A 14,137-nucleotide genomic window follows, 5' to 3' on the forward strand; every position below is an offset into this window, starting at 1 on the left:
TGCGAACTTTCCATCGACCACGCTTTTATCGATAATTTTAAATCTCCATAAAGACTGTTCAATTTATAAAACAGACAACTTGCTTCTTCGATATCTTTTTTTTATTTTTCAATGAAATCATTATCAGTTTTTTGCATAACTTTCTATAGCTATTCTCAAATGTAGGAAAAATATATCATTAAGCAAAATGTTCTTTATTGTGTTGTTGAAGCGGTTTTCGTAAAACATCAATAAAAACCCATTTCTCAAAATTCGACATAACTTTCCACATACTTAACGTAAGTCCGCATACGTCCGCACTTTCCACATACGTAAGTCCGCTTAACGACGTACATAGGGTATCGTGCCACTTGGGCGGTGGCTTCTGTATTCGTCTGTTTTCCACTATAACTCAGTCAATTTCGAATCAATTGACTTGAAATGTTGTACACAGGTAAATACTGTACCTATCTCACCACATTCCAAAAGTTGTGTCAATTGGTTTAAATTTGACTGAGTTATAGTGGGAAACAGACGAATATAGAAGCCACCGCCCAAGTGGCGCGATTCCCTATAATCAATAAGGGTATGAATCGATTCATAAACTAAAACAAAAATAAATTCTTCCACTTTGTAATAAAATCGCTTCAACATTTGGCAGCACTTCCCTCCGCATGCTCATAACTTACCTATACGCCTCGACCACGTTGCGCGTAGGACGATTGCTGGTAGACCAAAGCAAAGCGTGAATCAGCGACGGATGGTCCAAGTCGGGAGAGAACTCTGGGAAACGAGTAGCACCTGAAGGTTGTGGGTAGGCGGGGTAGGTGGCAGCGCAATGTGAAGTAGGTTAGAGCGAGAGACATCGCTGGGTTGGAATGCAGGATAGGGTGGGAGAGCGAGAGATTAAACTACCAACCGGGCATGAATGAGGAGAACAAGAAAGAGAGCCTAGGCGTAAGAGTCAAATCGGCAGCCAAAAACTTGATGGTACATATAACCGAGAGTCAAATCGTCAGCAGCTGTGTATATAGAAGGAGATTTAATGTACGCACTCTAGGGGTCTACGGTGCTACGGGGGGCATCAATAAAGCAGCTACTAGTGTAGGTTTTCTCTTTGGCCTGCTGGAAGATGCTGTCTCGTTCTGGCGCGTGGGGTTGGATGGCCGACTACCCCGAACGGCAACACGGTTAAGTACAGTAGATGTCTGCAGTTTCCAGTTCGCAGCTACTATGCCAGAAAGTCTTTTGACTTCTGTTACTAGCAAACGTTCGCAACACTCGTTCCAAGTCCAGCGTACTAAACAGGCCGTTTTTTGGTAGCCACCTTCCTACAATTCTCCGTCATAACTTTTAAACTTTTCGGGTTACCCGATTGACTCGAACGACGACGCCGACGACGACGACGATTGGTGTGCGGGGCATACACACACGTTCCGACGCGTTTGCCTCCTGTATTGGCTTGCTGACTGGTTGGCTGGTTGATCGGTCGGCCTCTCGTGTGGTTATTTCGGTGTGTATTATTGCGCGCTGCTGTGTTCGGTGTGGAGTTCGGTCTCATCATCTTCATCTTTGTACGCGACCTAACCGAGGGATCGTCTGCGCGCTGCTCTACACTACTCTTGCCTTCAAGTGCGGAAGATCAATTTAGTCATAATAGCGATACGCACAGAAGCGCTCGGAAGTTATATTACATCTGCGAGATTATTAACTCTCACACTTTTTTCGACTGTGCTGGAGTTTAGAGCATCCGATTACAGTGCAGGAGCTCAGCGGGATTTGTTTGATAGGTTTCCGATTTTATTGGTTTTTTATTGCTGCAACCTACCAAGTTTGGTGAAACAACCGCAGTTCTGTGACCAAAAGAAGAGTTTCTGCAAGAGAATAGTGAATTTTAGTTGAAGCGAAAGCAGTTCTTGCTATAAAAAGTGCCCCAAATGTACCAAATTGTGATGAAAAGTGTATTAAACATCGTGTTACTGATCGAAGGCTAAGGAAAGTGCTCAAACAAGGAAAACCAGCTGTACTTCAGGATCATCTAACTAACAGTTCACAGGTAAGTTCACTTAAAACTCAGCAATACATTATTACCATCAAAAATAACTCTTATCCCTACCCTACGGAACTCGGTAGCCGACTGATCCAAGTGTTGTCGCGAGCTAGTCCACTGCAGAGCTGCTACTGGTCTTTACACCGCCCACTTTTTATCTTCGTTTCGTGCAATGCCGAAACGAGCTGACGGCTACTGTTCGGCTACTGGTTTTGCTCTCTCTCACCAACACAACCTCACGAACCCCTGCGATCCAATCGAATCGGAAAGACGTCCAAAATCGTGCCTAATTGAATCCATCCATTCATTCCCCACAAATTGCCGTCGGCGCTTCACCGAAAGAGACATCCGCCGACGGCATTGGAGCGGATTTCCTAATTTGCTTATCGCTAATGATCCTACCCGACACGTCGAAGACGGACATTTTTCCTAAAACCCCCTCGTTTCACGAGAGTGTGAGAGAAATTTGCTGGGTACGGTGCGACGGTACGGACGCGACGCGAAGGCTTCCGAATAGCCAGGGGAAGAAAAGCGAACCCACTCGGCTACCGGTTTTTGCGCCGCCCTTTTTCCGCTCGTGGAAACCCGTTTATTTCGGGTGCCCTGCGCCTGCTGGCGAGCACGTAACAAAGTTAGCGTCGTTTCTTGGGGTTTTATTATAGGTAGGTACGCAGGTAGGACCGCCGGAGAGACCGAAAACGTCTAATTATTGTCGTTTGGCGGTGGTTCGGACCGATCCCAGCGTATGGCGAGAGTCTACGGAGCACAGCAACGAGCGCAAGCGCGCGCGATCACCGGCCGCAGCAGCTACCGGTTTTACGCGTGCACATGTGTGCGCAATGCTCTGCGTCGGAAGAAGCCGCAACAAGGCAGGGGTCGACTCTTTCTCTCGATTTTCTCTTTTGGCTACTGTTCGGGAATTGCGGATGACGACGCGAGTGCCGTCGTCCCTGTCGTCCGGTCGAGCGTTGGATTTTTGGATGGCGGTCGGCTGGCGACGGATTGGATGATGCGTGTATGCGCGGCTCATTGCCCCGATGTTTGGCGGGTGGGTGGTGGAGAAACATCATGCCGGAAAAAGTAGAATGGCTACTGTATTTAGGTGTGTTGGATGTAAGAAAAATGACGCTGGTTTTATGAAGGCAATTGTATCTTGGGTGGCAAACATTCCGAATGAGTTGTAATGAAAGTATTGAAGTCTGATTCATCGTACCATTCTTGCTTTATTCGCAAATCTATTAGTATTTTGCAGAGTTTTCAAAATAAAACAACAAAAAATCCATTGTTGAATGAATTTCTTATAAACTTTACAGGCACAAATCTGGCGTGCGAAGCATTGAATCACGCTGTTTTGTTGATTTGCGATAACATTGATCACTAAATGACACGAATGCCACAATAATGGTATAGTGTCTTTAATAAATAGTAATAATAATAATAATTGATCACCAAAGAAAACAATGTTCATTAGTGTTGAAAATAATCTTGCTAAACTGCATTCGTGGTTCCTGAATGTGACCATGCAGCCAAATTGTTACTCGTTGAGACTCCAAAAGGTTACAAGAACCACCATTAAACTAAAATAAAGAACTTTTGGTTTTATCATAGCTTTCAGAGCCTTTTAAACACTTAAGTGCTACTTGAGATATTTCATCCATACTCTCTAACCCTTAAATAACCCGTAAAAGTAAGTAAATTTTTAGGATGACTAAAAGTTGTAAGTTAGTTGTAAGTAAGCGTTTACTTTAAAAGGAAAAAAAGCATTTGTTGGAAGATTATCTAATTGAGTTCTTGAGGTTTTGACAAAAGACTTCGATAAGAACGGAGATAAAGCTTATTGATGTTATTTAATGTTGAGAAAGTGTTCAGTTAACATCTTCATCTATTTTTGTTCACTTAAATCACGCATTTGATAGGGAACTGGAACCATCTTGGCAGGGATTCTATTTTGAGCCTGTTTCTGTTATATTTCAGTACGTTTTGAACTAATTCATATTATTTTTGGTTCACGTCGAGCAACGTATAGTTATACTTATAGTCGAAAAGTGTCCAAAAATTAGCTACTGCCCAAGGGGTTCGGCAAACTACTCTCATCTACTCGATGTTCTTTAGCTCTTTAACCATACGAAATACGCATTCTAGCATCCAGTTAAAGGGACCATTAGACTGTTTGTCATTATGACAAATATTTGCCGTTGTAGTCCGACATTCATCCGAGGTTGCCATGATTCAGATGTATTGTCTTAAGATGTTGGAAGGGGAATGGCGTTCAGTCTTTGGAGGAATAACTCAAAAACGGATTTTTAAGCTTTCATCCGACGTTTCGGTCGCTATATTGCGCAATATAATCACCAACAGTCCAACATAATCACCAACAGTCGAAATTCGAAGAAATGTCTTAAGATGTATTGTCCATTTAATTGTTTATTTATTTTAAATAAACAATTTGAAAGAGGGAAAAGCCCCTCTGCAGTGATTTCCATTTGAAGGTATTGTCCATTGACTCACTATTCAAGGGAACTGCGGATCAAAAATATTGCCAAAAAATTCTATCGTAGAGTTTTTTTTCTCAATACTTTATTTCTACTTTTTATAAGATTTTTTGTAACTTTCTCTACATATGAACAACCGTTCTGAAAACGAATTAAACCATGCCAAAATAATGCTGATCGGTTCAACCGTTTATGCGTTATATAACTTCAAAAGGAATTCATACTCATTTTTGAATACGATGTATCAAAGAAACACTATATCCTAAAATTTACCATTCACAACAGGGTAAATTTTCATTTTTTTTTTGTGTGAAGGTATATACTTATGGCAAAGCTTCCCAAACTTCGTTTTACGACTCCCCTTTTGATAATTCTGAAAAAAACTAGGTTGCAAGTTTGGGAAATGATGATGTACCTAATTACAAATTTGAATGCATCATACTTCAATCAATTGAAGAAGCATCAAGTGTTGTTTGCAACTTTTAAAAACCCTCGTTTTACAATAGCTTCACACATGACCTACTAAGATACGTATGTCGATAAGTTACTGCGTTAGAAGTTACATTAGCAACTAATGCGATTTAGGTTGTGGAAAACGTTTGGCAGATTATTTGTGTTAAATCTCACCGAATAAACAAACAGATTTTTAATATTTTGTGGTAAAAATATGAACTCAAAAAAGATGCTGTAATTTTAAACTTCAAATATAAGTCTTCGCGCAAAAAAGGAAATTATTTAATCTTTAAGATATAAAGCAAAGTTTTGAGCGTTTATTATCTGAAATGATATTTTAAAATTATTCTCTGCACAATTCCGTAAATACCACTGATCGAAAAGCGTATTGCAGAACTATCTGATCAATTTTTTCCACAATTCTTGCATTAAAAACTTGTTTATCCCTGAGAAATCTTTTGATAATGCTTCTTAATCTGCTGGCAGGATAAGATTACTGCATACATCATACACCAAATGTCAAACTGGACTAACAGAAACGACACCAACCGTGAGAGAAAAGATCTGACGCACATGTTGCACTAATGGAAACTTTGTCAAATAAACTAACAGTCATCTCCAGAGATGAATGTGGGAGGAATAGCCGCCAACCAACATACATGCTATGTTAGAATCACAGCAGCACAAGTTTTGGTGTATAGAAGGCATTGTGACTCAATTATAGTCTTGTGTTAAATCACAGTAACTTCTAATACAACTAAATCTTGCGCTGTCGTGACTCTTATGCTTAGGTGGGCCATGACCGCCGAACCCCTAATTTCAGGGGCCTCACAAAACCTCACTACTGGTAAAAAGGATGAAGCAAGGAATTAAGTAGTGTAAGAAACATATTTTTTTGTCACGGGAACTTCAATCAACTGTCTACTCACAAAAAGTTTGTGGAATTGTAGGTTTCTAATTTGAAGGACTGCAGATATATATCAATTTATCTTTTTTTTCTTCCAAAGTTTGTTAACATTAAAAAAACTGGACTCGAAAAAAGTGAGGCAAATCAAATAATGTATAACCTTTGATTGCGTGCATAAAAATAGCTGATTTTTCAACCAACAATAGCACATTATGTGTGGTTAATACCATAAAAAATTCATCAAAATCGGTTTAGTACTGGCGCAGATATTGTCGATGCAATAAAATGTAATTTTGGAAGCTTTGGGCAATCCATTTTAAAAATTGTTTAATCTATAACTTTGTTGTTAGCTCATCAAAACATCTGAACGTTGGACTGTAAGTTCTCCTAGTTAAGGCATAATAACTTGTAAAAATTTCATCATAATCGGTTCAGCACTTTTTTCAACAATTCAAACGAAAACTTTTTTTTTGGTCACTTTGTGTTTTCAAACGATAAGTGTCTTGTTTCATCGATATCTCCGCCAATACTTTATCGATTTTGATGAAATTTTTACGCTACCACACATAATGTACTATCCAGGGCAAAAATTCAGCTAATTTTGTGCACGCAATCAAAATTATTTGCGTGTCTCTGTTTTTTCGAGTCCAGTCTTTACTTGAATCATTTAACGTTGTTCAAATGTTCAAGATATTGCACCGGCAATCATGCTGAAAATTTTTGCCTGAATTTTGTAGGAACTCCATAACTCTGTAAAATGAAGAGCCGAAAAGTTCCGCCAAATATTCGTGGTAATATCTAGAAGAAATTTTAAGCAATTTTTACAGAGTTCTTGGCAGGACTGTAAGAATTTTTATTGGAATTAAGACGAATTTTCGGAACTCAAGTGTTTGAATTTATTTATGATTTACTCAAATCGGAGATTCCCAGTACTATTGGAATTCTTTAGAGGAACTATTGCAAGATTCTTAGGTGGATTGTTTTGACGAGCTTCGGTACGGATTTCTTGAATTCTTGAGAGATTACCTGCCTGAAGTAAAGATGAAATGTGATGAAATCCTTTAGATCTCAGATGAATTTGAAAAGTTTTGCAAACAAATTCTATTTTTCAAAATGGGCTCAAAATTCATCCGAGGTTTCCGCCAAAAATTTTCAAGAAATTTACCGAGAAATTCTATTAGAAATCAAATAAGTTTTCCAGCTATCCATACAAGTCTAACGATTTGAATTCGATTTCTTTTCTTTAAGAAAAAATGATCACTTGATACATCACATGATCCGTTTTCCATACTCTAGTAGCAACGTACGTCACACAAACATTCCTTCCCTTCCTCGATGACCGTAAGAACGTGGCCGGCGCCGTTATTGACTAATAAAGTTTGGAATTCTCGAACTGTTCACATTGAGAGCGGCAGCTACTCCCAAGCTCCGTTTATTGGTTCCTTGTGCAATTTCGATTGTTATGGTCAATCACGGAGTACCAACTACGAATTGTACGGTCATCTATGCTCATGCTCATGCTCACATGTTTCGTAATCCATACTCCGGTTGAACTGAAAGTTTAACTGTAGCTTGCTTATTTTTCTTATTTGGAACGTATTCTTAAAACTTTATAAACGGGATTTTCAGCCCTGAGCTAGTTTATCTCGGAGTTTAAGGATTTAATTTAAGAAGTTTATGAACTCATCGGCTTCCGCCAATCTGACGCAAAAATTGTATTCAGATGGTTCAAAGATTTATATTCAGCTTTTTATTAAGGCAACAAAATACGTACATTTTTTGAAGCACGGTCATCAGCACAAATTATCACGACCAACACGTTGAAAGAAGATGATGAGTTTCAGTTTGGTTTTGTAACATATTAACACTTATTTTTCGATTTTTGTTTTTCAACTTTATAGCTCCCAAATTTGAAAATCCCGCCCTGACTGTTCTCGCTTTTCATTGCATTAAACCGGTTGCGAATAGATGTTTTCAATTCGCACAATATTTTGAGTTTATCAAAAAAACAAAAAAAAAAACTTTGGATTATTTTCAGACCTGTTGAAAATTGTAATTTGTGTGCTTTCCTAGATTTTAGTCACATTTATAGAAAAAACCTCCTAGTTTGAGTTAAACATATATTCGTAATTGAGCCGTTTGCGTATTTACGAGTTATAAAAATATGCTGTCTCCTTAATTGCTGTAGCTTTCTAAATTTCCAACTTATTTTCAATTTCAATTTATTTCATTTTTTGCACATTCATTTTTTACTCCAACCGTACACTGCGTTAGCTAGCTGTTCAGTTTCAGTTTTTCTCTTTTCTTGTTTTTACTTGTAGCATTAACTCTAGGCTTTGATAACTTTTTAACTGCTTTGCCAATTTCAAATATCTACATTTTTGTTGTCGAAGCATGTCTTGATCATAATGTCCTTTTAAGTATTCAATTCTATAATGATTTTCACCAACTTAACTTTTCTACTTTACAACTTTTTTTAAAATAAACTTTTCAAATTCAGAATGAAACTGCATGAAAACAATCAAAATTTAGCCATGAATTATATTATTCTGTGAATAATCGTGGTTTTTGGCATATGATAATGTGAAAAAAATATTATAGGTATAGTTTATTCACAACATTTTTGGACAACAAAAATATCTACAAAAGCATGGTAAAGATTTGAAATTTGTCAACCAGTTAAACACCTACCAGACCTCAAAGTTAAATTTTTGAGTAAAAAATAAACAAATAAAAAAAATAAAAAAGTAGGGTAGGTAATCCAAATTTGAACCAAATTGAGGCTTTCTGAAGCAGTGCAAATTTTAAGTGATTTTTTATCCCACATGGAAATAATTTACTACGGCAAAATCGTATGTACATGAAAGCCACGGGTATAAGCTTTCTGTTAAATGGTAAAAAGTTTGTATTTGCACCGAATTTCATTGAAATATTTGAAACAATGATTTTAGTCTTAATTTGAACCATCGTAATCATAAATTGAAACAATTATAATCTTAATTTGAACTACTGGCGGCAGCAGCTCGAGCAACTCACAAAACAACCAATTCCATGCTGAACAATGAAAAATCACATGAATCTGCTAATTCTCATACCTATTTTTCATTAGGCAGTGGAATCTCAACTCAGAATGTTCGAAATTCTTTAGGAATTTGGAAACTAAATTTGGATTTTTTCATCCCCCAAGAGTAAACAAAGCAACCACTAGCGCAATCTACAGGCCAACACTAGAAGCTCACCCCCGTTTACTAGTTCAAATTTAGATTACAAATGGTTCAACTTAAGATAACATTCTCCAAGTAAGAATCACTTAAATTTGATAATTTTATGACAAATGCGCCGGAATATTATTCGGTTGGTCGATTCTACGATAAATAAGCTTTCATTTGACGTGTTCACATATTGCGTGTGATACAATGCATGAGCTGTATGAGTGCACCGAAAATGTGCTTTCTCTTGGGGGAAATGGGTGAAATCACAGTGATTTTTCAATTGCCTGTTTTCCATGACAAAAACGCTTTATTCAATGCTTTTAAAGTCCATGTTTTCAGGTTATATTACGGAAAGCTGTTTAACATCTTTTTCGGGACAATATTTGCCTGAAAAGTACGTCTTTTTTTAAGAATTTTGAAATGGTTCAAATTAAGATTACAATTTGACTAGTTCAAAGTTTGATTTCTTACCCTATGTTTAACGTGATTTTGGAAAAAAAAAATGAAAAAAAAAATTGTTTAAAATTGAGAAAGTTATTTGAATCAGTGGTTCAATCTTTGCAAAAACTATTTCTTGTCAACATATTGCAAAACTCCCATATTAGATATTTTATTTTTTTCGGGAATATTTCAATAGCTCACTTTTTTGGCATGGGGTGATCCATGAAGTACGTCACGCTAAGAGAGGTGATGGGGGGTTTGTGAAAGTGTTACAAGCAATGTTTTAAGAATAGAAAAAACCCCAAAAAAATCCTAAGTTTAACGTGACGTATGGATGCTCCCCAAACTATTTATTTAGAAAAGTTGAGTATTTTGATAGTCTGAGTTTGTAGAATAACATTTCGGAATAATTTAAAAATTAAAAGTTTTACAATTTTCCTCAAAATGGATGATCAGCGAAATCTTAAAATTTCTGGCAGAGCATAGTCTCATATCTTTACAAGTAAAGTTTTGGGTTATAATTTAACAGTTCCCAGTTAAAATCTAGATTGTTTTTTTTTTATTTCTATTTTAAAGCACTCCAAGATCTCAATCTGTTTAGTTTGGGACATGAGAATGAAATTACAGCGTATCAGAGTTAGCTAGTTTATATGGAAATTAGCATTTACTGCTATTTTTATGAACGTGACTAACGTACCTTGCTGCAATATTTAACCCTCGAATACCCAAATTGTTGATTTTGATCTAAATATCATTTTTCGTCATCCAAAATCGATTTAAACATCTACGAATTTGTGCGGCTTGCTTAATGCTAATGCTAATGCTAATGCTAATGCTAATCTAAAATCGATTTAAACATGTTTTGGAAAATAATTCTTTTTAATTTTAGATTTTGTGAATTTTGGTTTTTGATTTTTCTAATTTTTATTTTTGAACATCCCTACACTTTTATATTTTCCTGGAAGCCTATTTGGCCTACCGATTTTTCAAGACGAAAACATTTTGAGATTTTATGATTATATATAAATTATATATATTTTTTTAATTTTTTCATGGAAAATTTAATTTTCTGTGTAATTTTTAGGAAAATGATTTTAGTGTGTACCCAAGTAACCAACAAGCATTTAAAATAGCATTCCTTCAGCATTATAGTAGTCTGTACGACAACGCTTTTAATGCTAATCAGCCGTATATACGCCTTAAATGCTGCTCAGCAGCAGGATTTGGAAAAAAAAACGGGCTGTCTTAGTGCTATTCCTTAAGTAACGTCGTTTCAGAATGTCAAAAAAGTGTAACGCCTCGTCGTCGAGCAAAACAAAATAAAAATAGATTCACGCTTTTTTCTTCTTGGTCTCTCAGCGGTCCCGCATCTTCGTCCTTGCCCACTCCAGCTCCTTCTCTAGCTTGTTGTACACTTTTTGCTTGTTTAGTAGTAATTGGGATTTGAACTTATGATCCAGAGATGACTAATTAAATTTGTGTTGCTTCCACGCTGCAGGATACGCTACAGCTGATGCGATAAGGTGCGCTAATTTTATCCCCAATATAAAGAATGATTGAAATGTGGCTCCAATTCCAAACTCCAAAACAAATTGTTTTCGGAGAGATATTTGCTTTGTATAAAGCATTTTTATTCCCTCTTCGATCTACATCGTATTCCGCTTCCCTGTTTCGATCTACAGCTTATGATCCGCCCAAGGAAATGGATCCTTCCGGATGGATCCGGTGGATCGATGCACTTCCGATGTAATGAGAAACGGTAACTTTTGGATGTCTGTGTTCTCAATCAAAACCAGCAACAGCAATGTTTTCGGCGATGATTTCTGAAAAGGGAGGGAAAAACGAGTATGCATCACAGATGTCCAAATTTGTCAACAAAGGACTACATCATGTAAAAGAGACGGCATGTGCTGTCAAATGCATAACATATCTTCCATACTCTTTGCTCGTAGCATTTACAGAGCATTTAAAAAGCATTTTTATTGCTTCCGAGAGAAAACATCTCAAGCAGTCGAAGTGCTAATTAAAAGCTGTAAGCATCTGAGTAGCACAGCTTATGCTAATTTAAAGCAGCTATGCATTCAAACTGCTTATGTAGGACAGCAAGCAGCTCAAATGCTGAAAACGGTCTGTTGTACGGCTTATTTAAATGCTTAGTGGTTACCTGGGTATTCAACTCCCTTAAACTCTTCTACGGATAGTATAATATAATAATCTACTAATAGTATAATATAATATATAATATAATAATCTACTACTAATACTACTAATATATAATATGATAATCTACTAATAGTATAATATAATATTATACTAATAGTATAATAGCGAAGGGTGGAACAACATGTTTGTCATTCCAGGCGTGACATCAGTGCCGGATTTAGGCCTCGGGGGGCCCGGGGCAAACCCTAAAAAGTGGGCCCCCAGAATCAAAATTTCGAAAAAAATAAACCATACAATTAGGTTTTTTTTTCTTAATCTTATGTATTATTTTAGACCTAATATTGAAAGCTTCTGATTTCTGAACTTCTCCAAAACTCCGACAAATAGAAAATTATTCGAACATTTAATTTGATATTTGACTCAAATGTCAAAATGCTAGCGTTAATGACATCTCGTTCAGATAGTACATATATTTTAAACTTTCATCCGAATTGAAAACATTTATACAAGTTTAAGAACTTAGCGTTCAGTTAAAAATCTACTAAAACATGCAGCAGCTTTATTTGAGATTGCACGGGATCGACGAGTATTTCAAAATTCAGATTATATAAAGATTAATCTCTTGGGAGCAACTGTAGCAATAAATCTTAATATCTTGAGTAAAACCAAACATAAAGATATGGAAAATTACAGTTTCCAGGATACTCAGTTTTCAAAACTAGCTTTAACTCCCAAACATCTCCAGAATTCATCATCTTCTCTTTGTCATGATAGCAGCGAACTGATGCAAATAAGTATAAATAAATATAATCATAATAAACAATCGTATGCATAATTGTATAATCATTGTGAAGTAATAGATAAATTAGTGAAACTAAATATTGAAATTTATATTGATGTACAATTACTCAAAAGCTTAATCTTTCTTGCACTCTGCTTAGAGACACTTTTTGTAGCAACTTGAAGTCACGGAAAAGTGTTTCCACTCGATAAGAACTTTCAAGGGTTTTTAGAGAAAATCGCATATTTTCAAATACTGCAACAATGACGTCCTCACTGGGACACTGCTTCTTACCTTAGTGTTCTATGAGCACTTCCACAGTAACTGTGGAACTGTTATTAACAAAGAGTTTCCTTTGTCAATGACCATTTCGTATGTGCATACCGTGTGGCAGACACGAAGACACTCTTTTCCTAAGGGAGTCAAGGATTTTCCCTTACGAAAAGTTCTTGGAACTACCGGGAATTGAACGCGTCACCCTTAGTATGGTCATGCTGAATATCCACACCTTAACAGCTGTGGCTATAGGGGCTTTGTATAAAATATGAACGCTCATTCACGTGAATTTCATATGGTTTCGTTGAAAAATACATACATACATACATACATTTATTTGTTCAACATCATTAAGACAAGACATAATCAACAATAGTACGCCACAATACTCGGTTTGTGGCTGCCGCTCTCCATCCTCGGTCGCGCCCAATGCTCGCCAAGTCACGCTCCACCTGGTCCGCCCATCGTGCTCTCTGCGCTCCACGCCTTCTTGTGCCAACCGGATCCGTTGCAAACACCAGCTTTGCAGTGTTGTTGTCCGGCATTCTTGCAACATGCCCTGCCCACCGTATCCTTCCGGCTTTGGCCACCTTCTGGATGCTGGGTTCGCCGTAAAGTGCAGCGAGCTCGTGGTTCATCCTTCTCCGTTGAAAAATATAAATTGTATTTCGGATTCTTGGGGGCCCCCTTCATCGGGGGGCCCGGGGCACTTGCCCCCTTTGCCCCCCCTTAAATCCGGGCCTGCGCGACATGCTAGCTGGTTCGTATCACCTTGGGAAGGGTGACTCCAGAAGCGGTTCAAGTGATTGTCTCGTGATGGTCTCGATTATTCGCAAGACTGAATAGAATAATTGAGGAAAAATTTAAAATACTTTAATTGTTGTGATTACAGTTTCCAGGATTAAATACAAAAGAATCAATGACATTCAAAAGGTGACCAAAACATCAATTTTTCAATGATTAAAAAAATATTAATGTGCTTTAAAAGACTCCAAAAACTATTGTGAGATATACAGAACAGTCCTAAATATCAGCTAAATTTGATTGTCCGGGCAAGAAAAAATACAAAAATGCTCAAACTATACCCCGTCTAAAGGCGGGATTTGGTATTAAAGGGTTAACCATCAAACAATAATTATGAAAGTGATTGCATTGTGTTATGTTCATTGCACGTCCCACCTCACTACGAGTAGAATAGTTCTTCGACCTGCATTATGTTCTTGCTGGACCTTTACCACTCCGTGGGGTGGGGTCATAGACTTGGAGATATTTGTAGTAAGTTTTTCCCAATTAATTTATTTATTGAATTTATTTGAAGAATTTCATCGTAGTTTTGAGAAGGTTCTCCCAACCAAAAACCAAACGCAAATTCCCATTAGAGAG

General features: G+C 37.2%; 1 protein-coding gene across 1 annotated transcript in view; it reads left to right on the top strand.

Annotated features, from left to right (window-relative positions):
* The first annotated feature begins 724 nt into the window (after positions 1–724).
* The window catches only part of LOC109429421 (protein drumstick), an 83,683-nt gene continuing 70,270 nt past the window's right edge, over positions 725–14,137 (top strand). The window contains exon 1 of the mRNA XM_029877334.2: positions 725–2,035. The gene's annotated coding sequence lies outside the window, so the exon portion shown is untranslated. The remainder of the gene's footprint in view (positions 2,036–14,137) is intronic.

Source organism: Aedes albopictus, chromosome 2, assembly GCF_035046485.1.
Source record: "Aedes albopictus strain Foshan chromosome 2, AalbF5, whole genome shotgun sequence".
In the NCBI taxonomy this organism is placed as follows: Eukaryota; Metazoa; Arthropoda; class Insecta; order Diptera; family Culicidae; genus Aedes; species Aedes albopictus.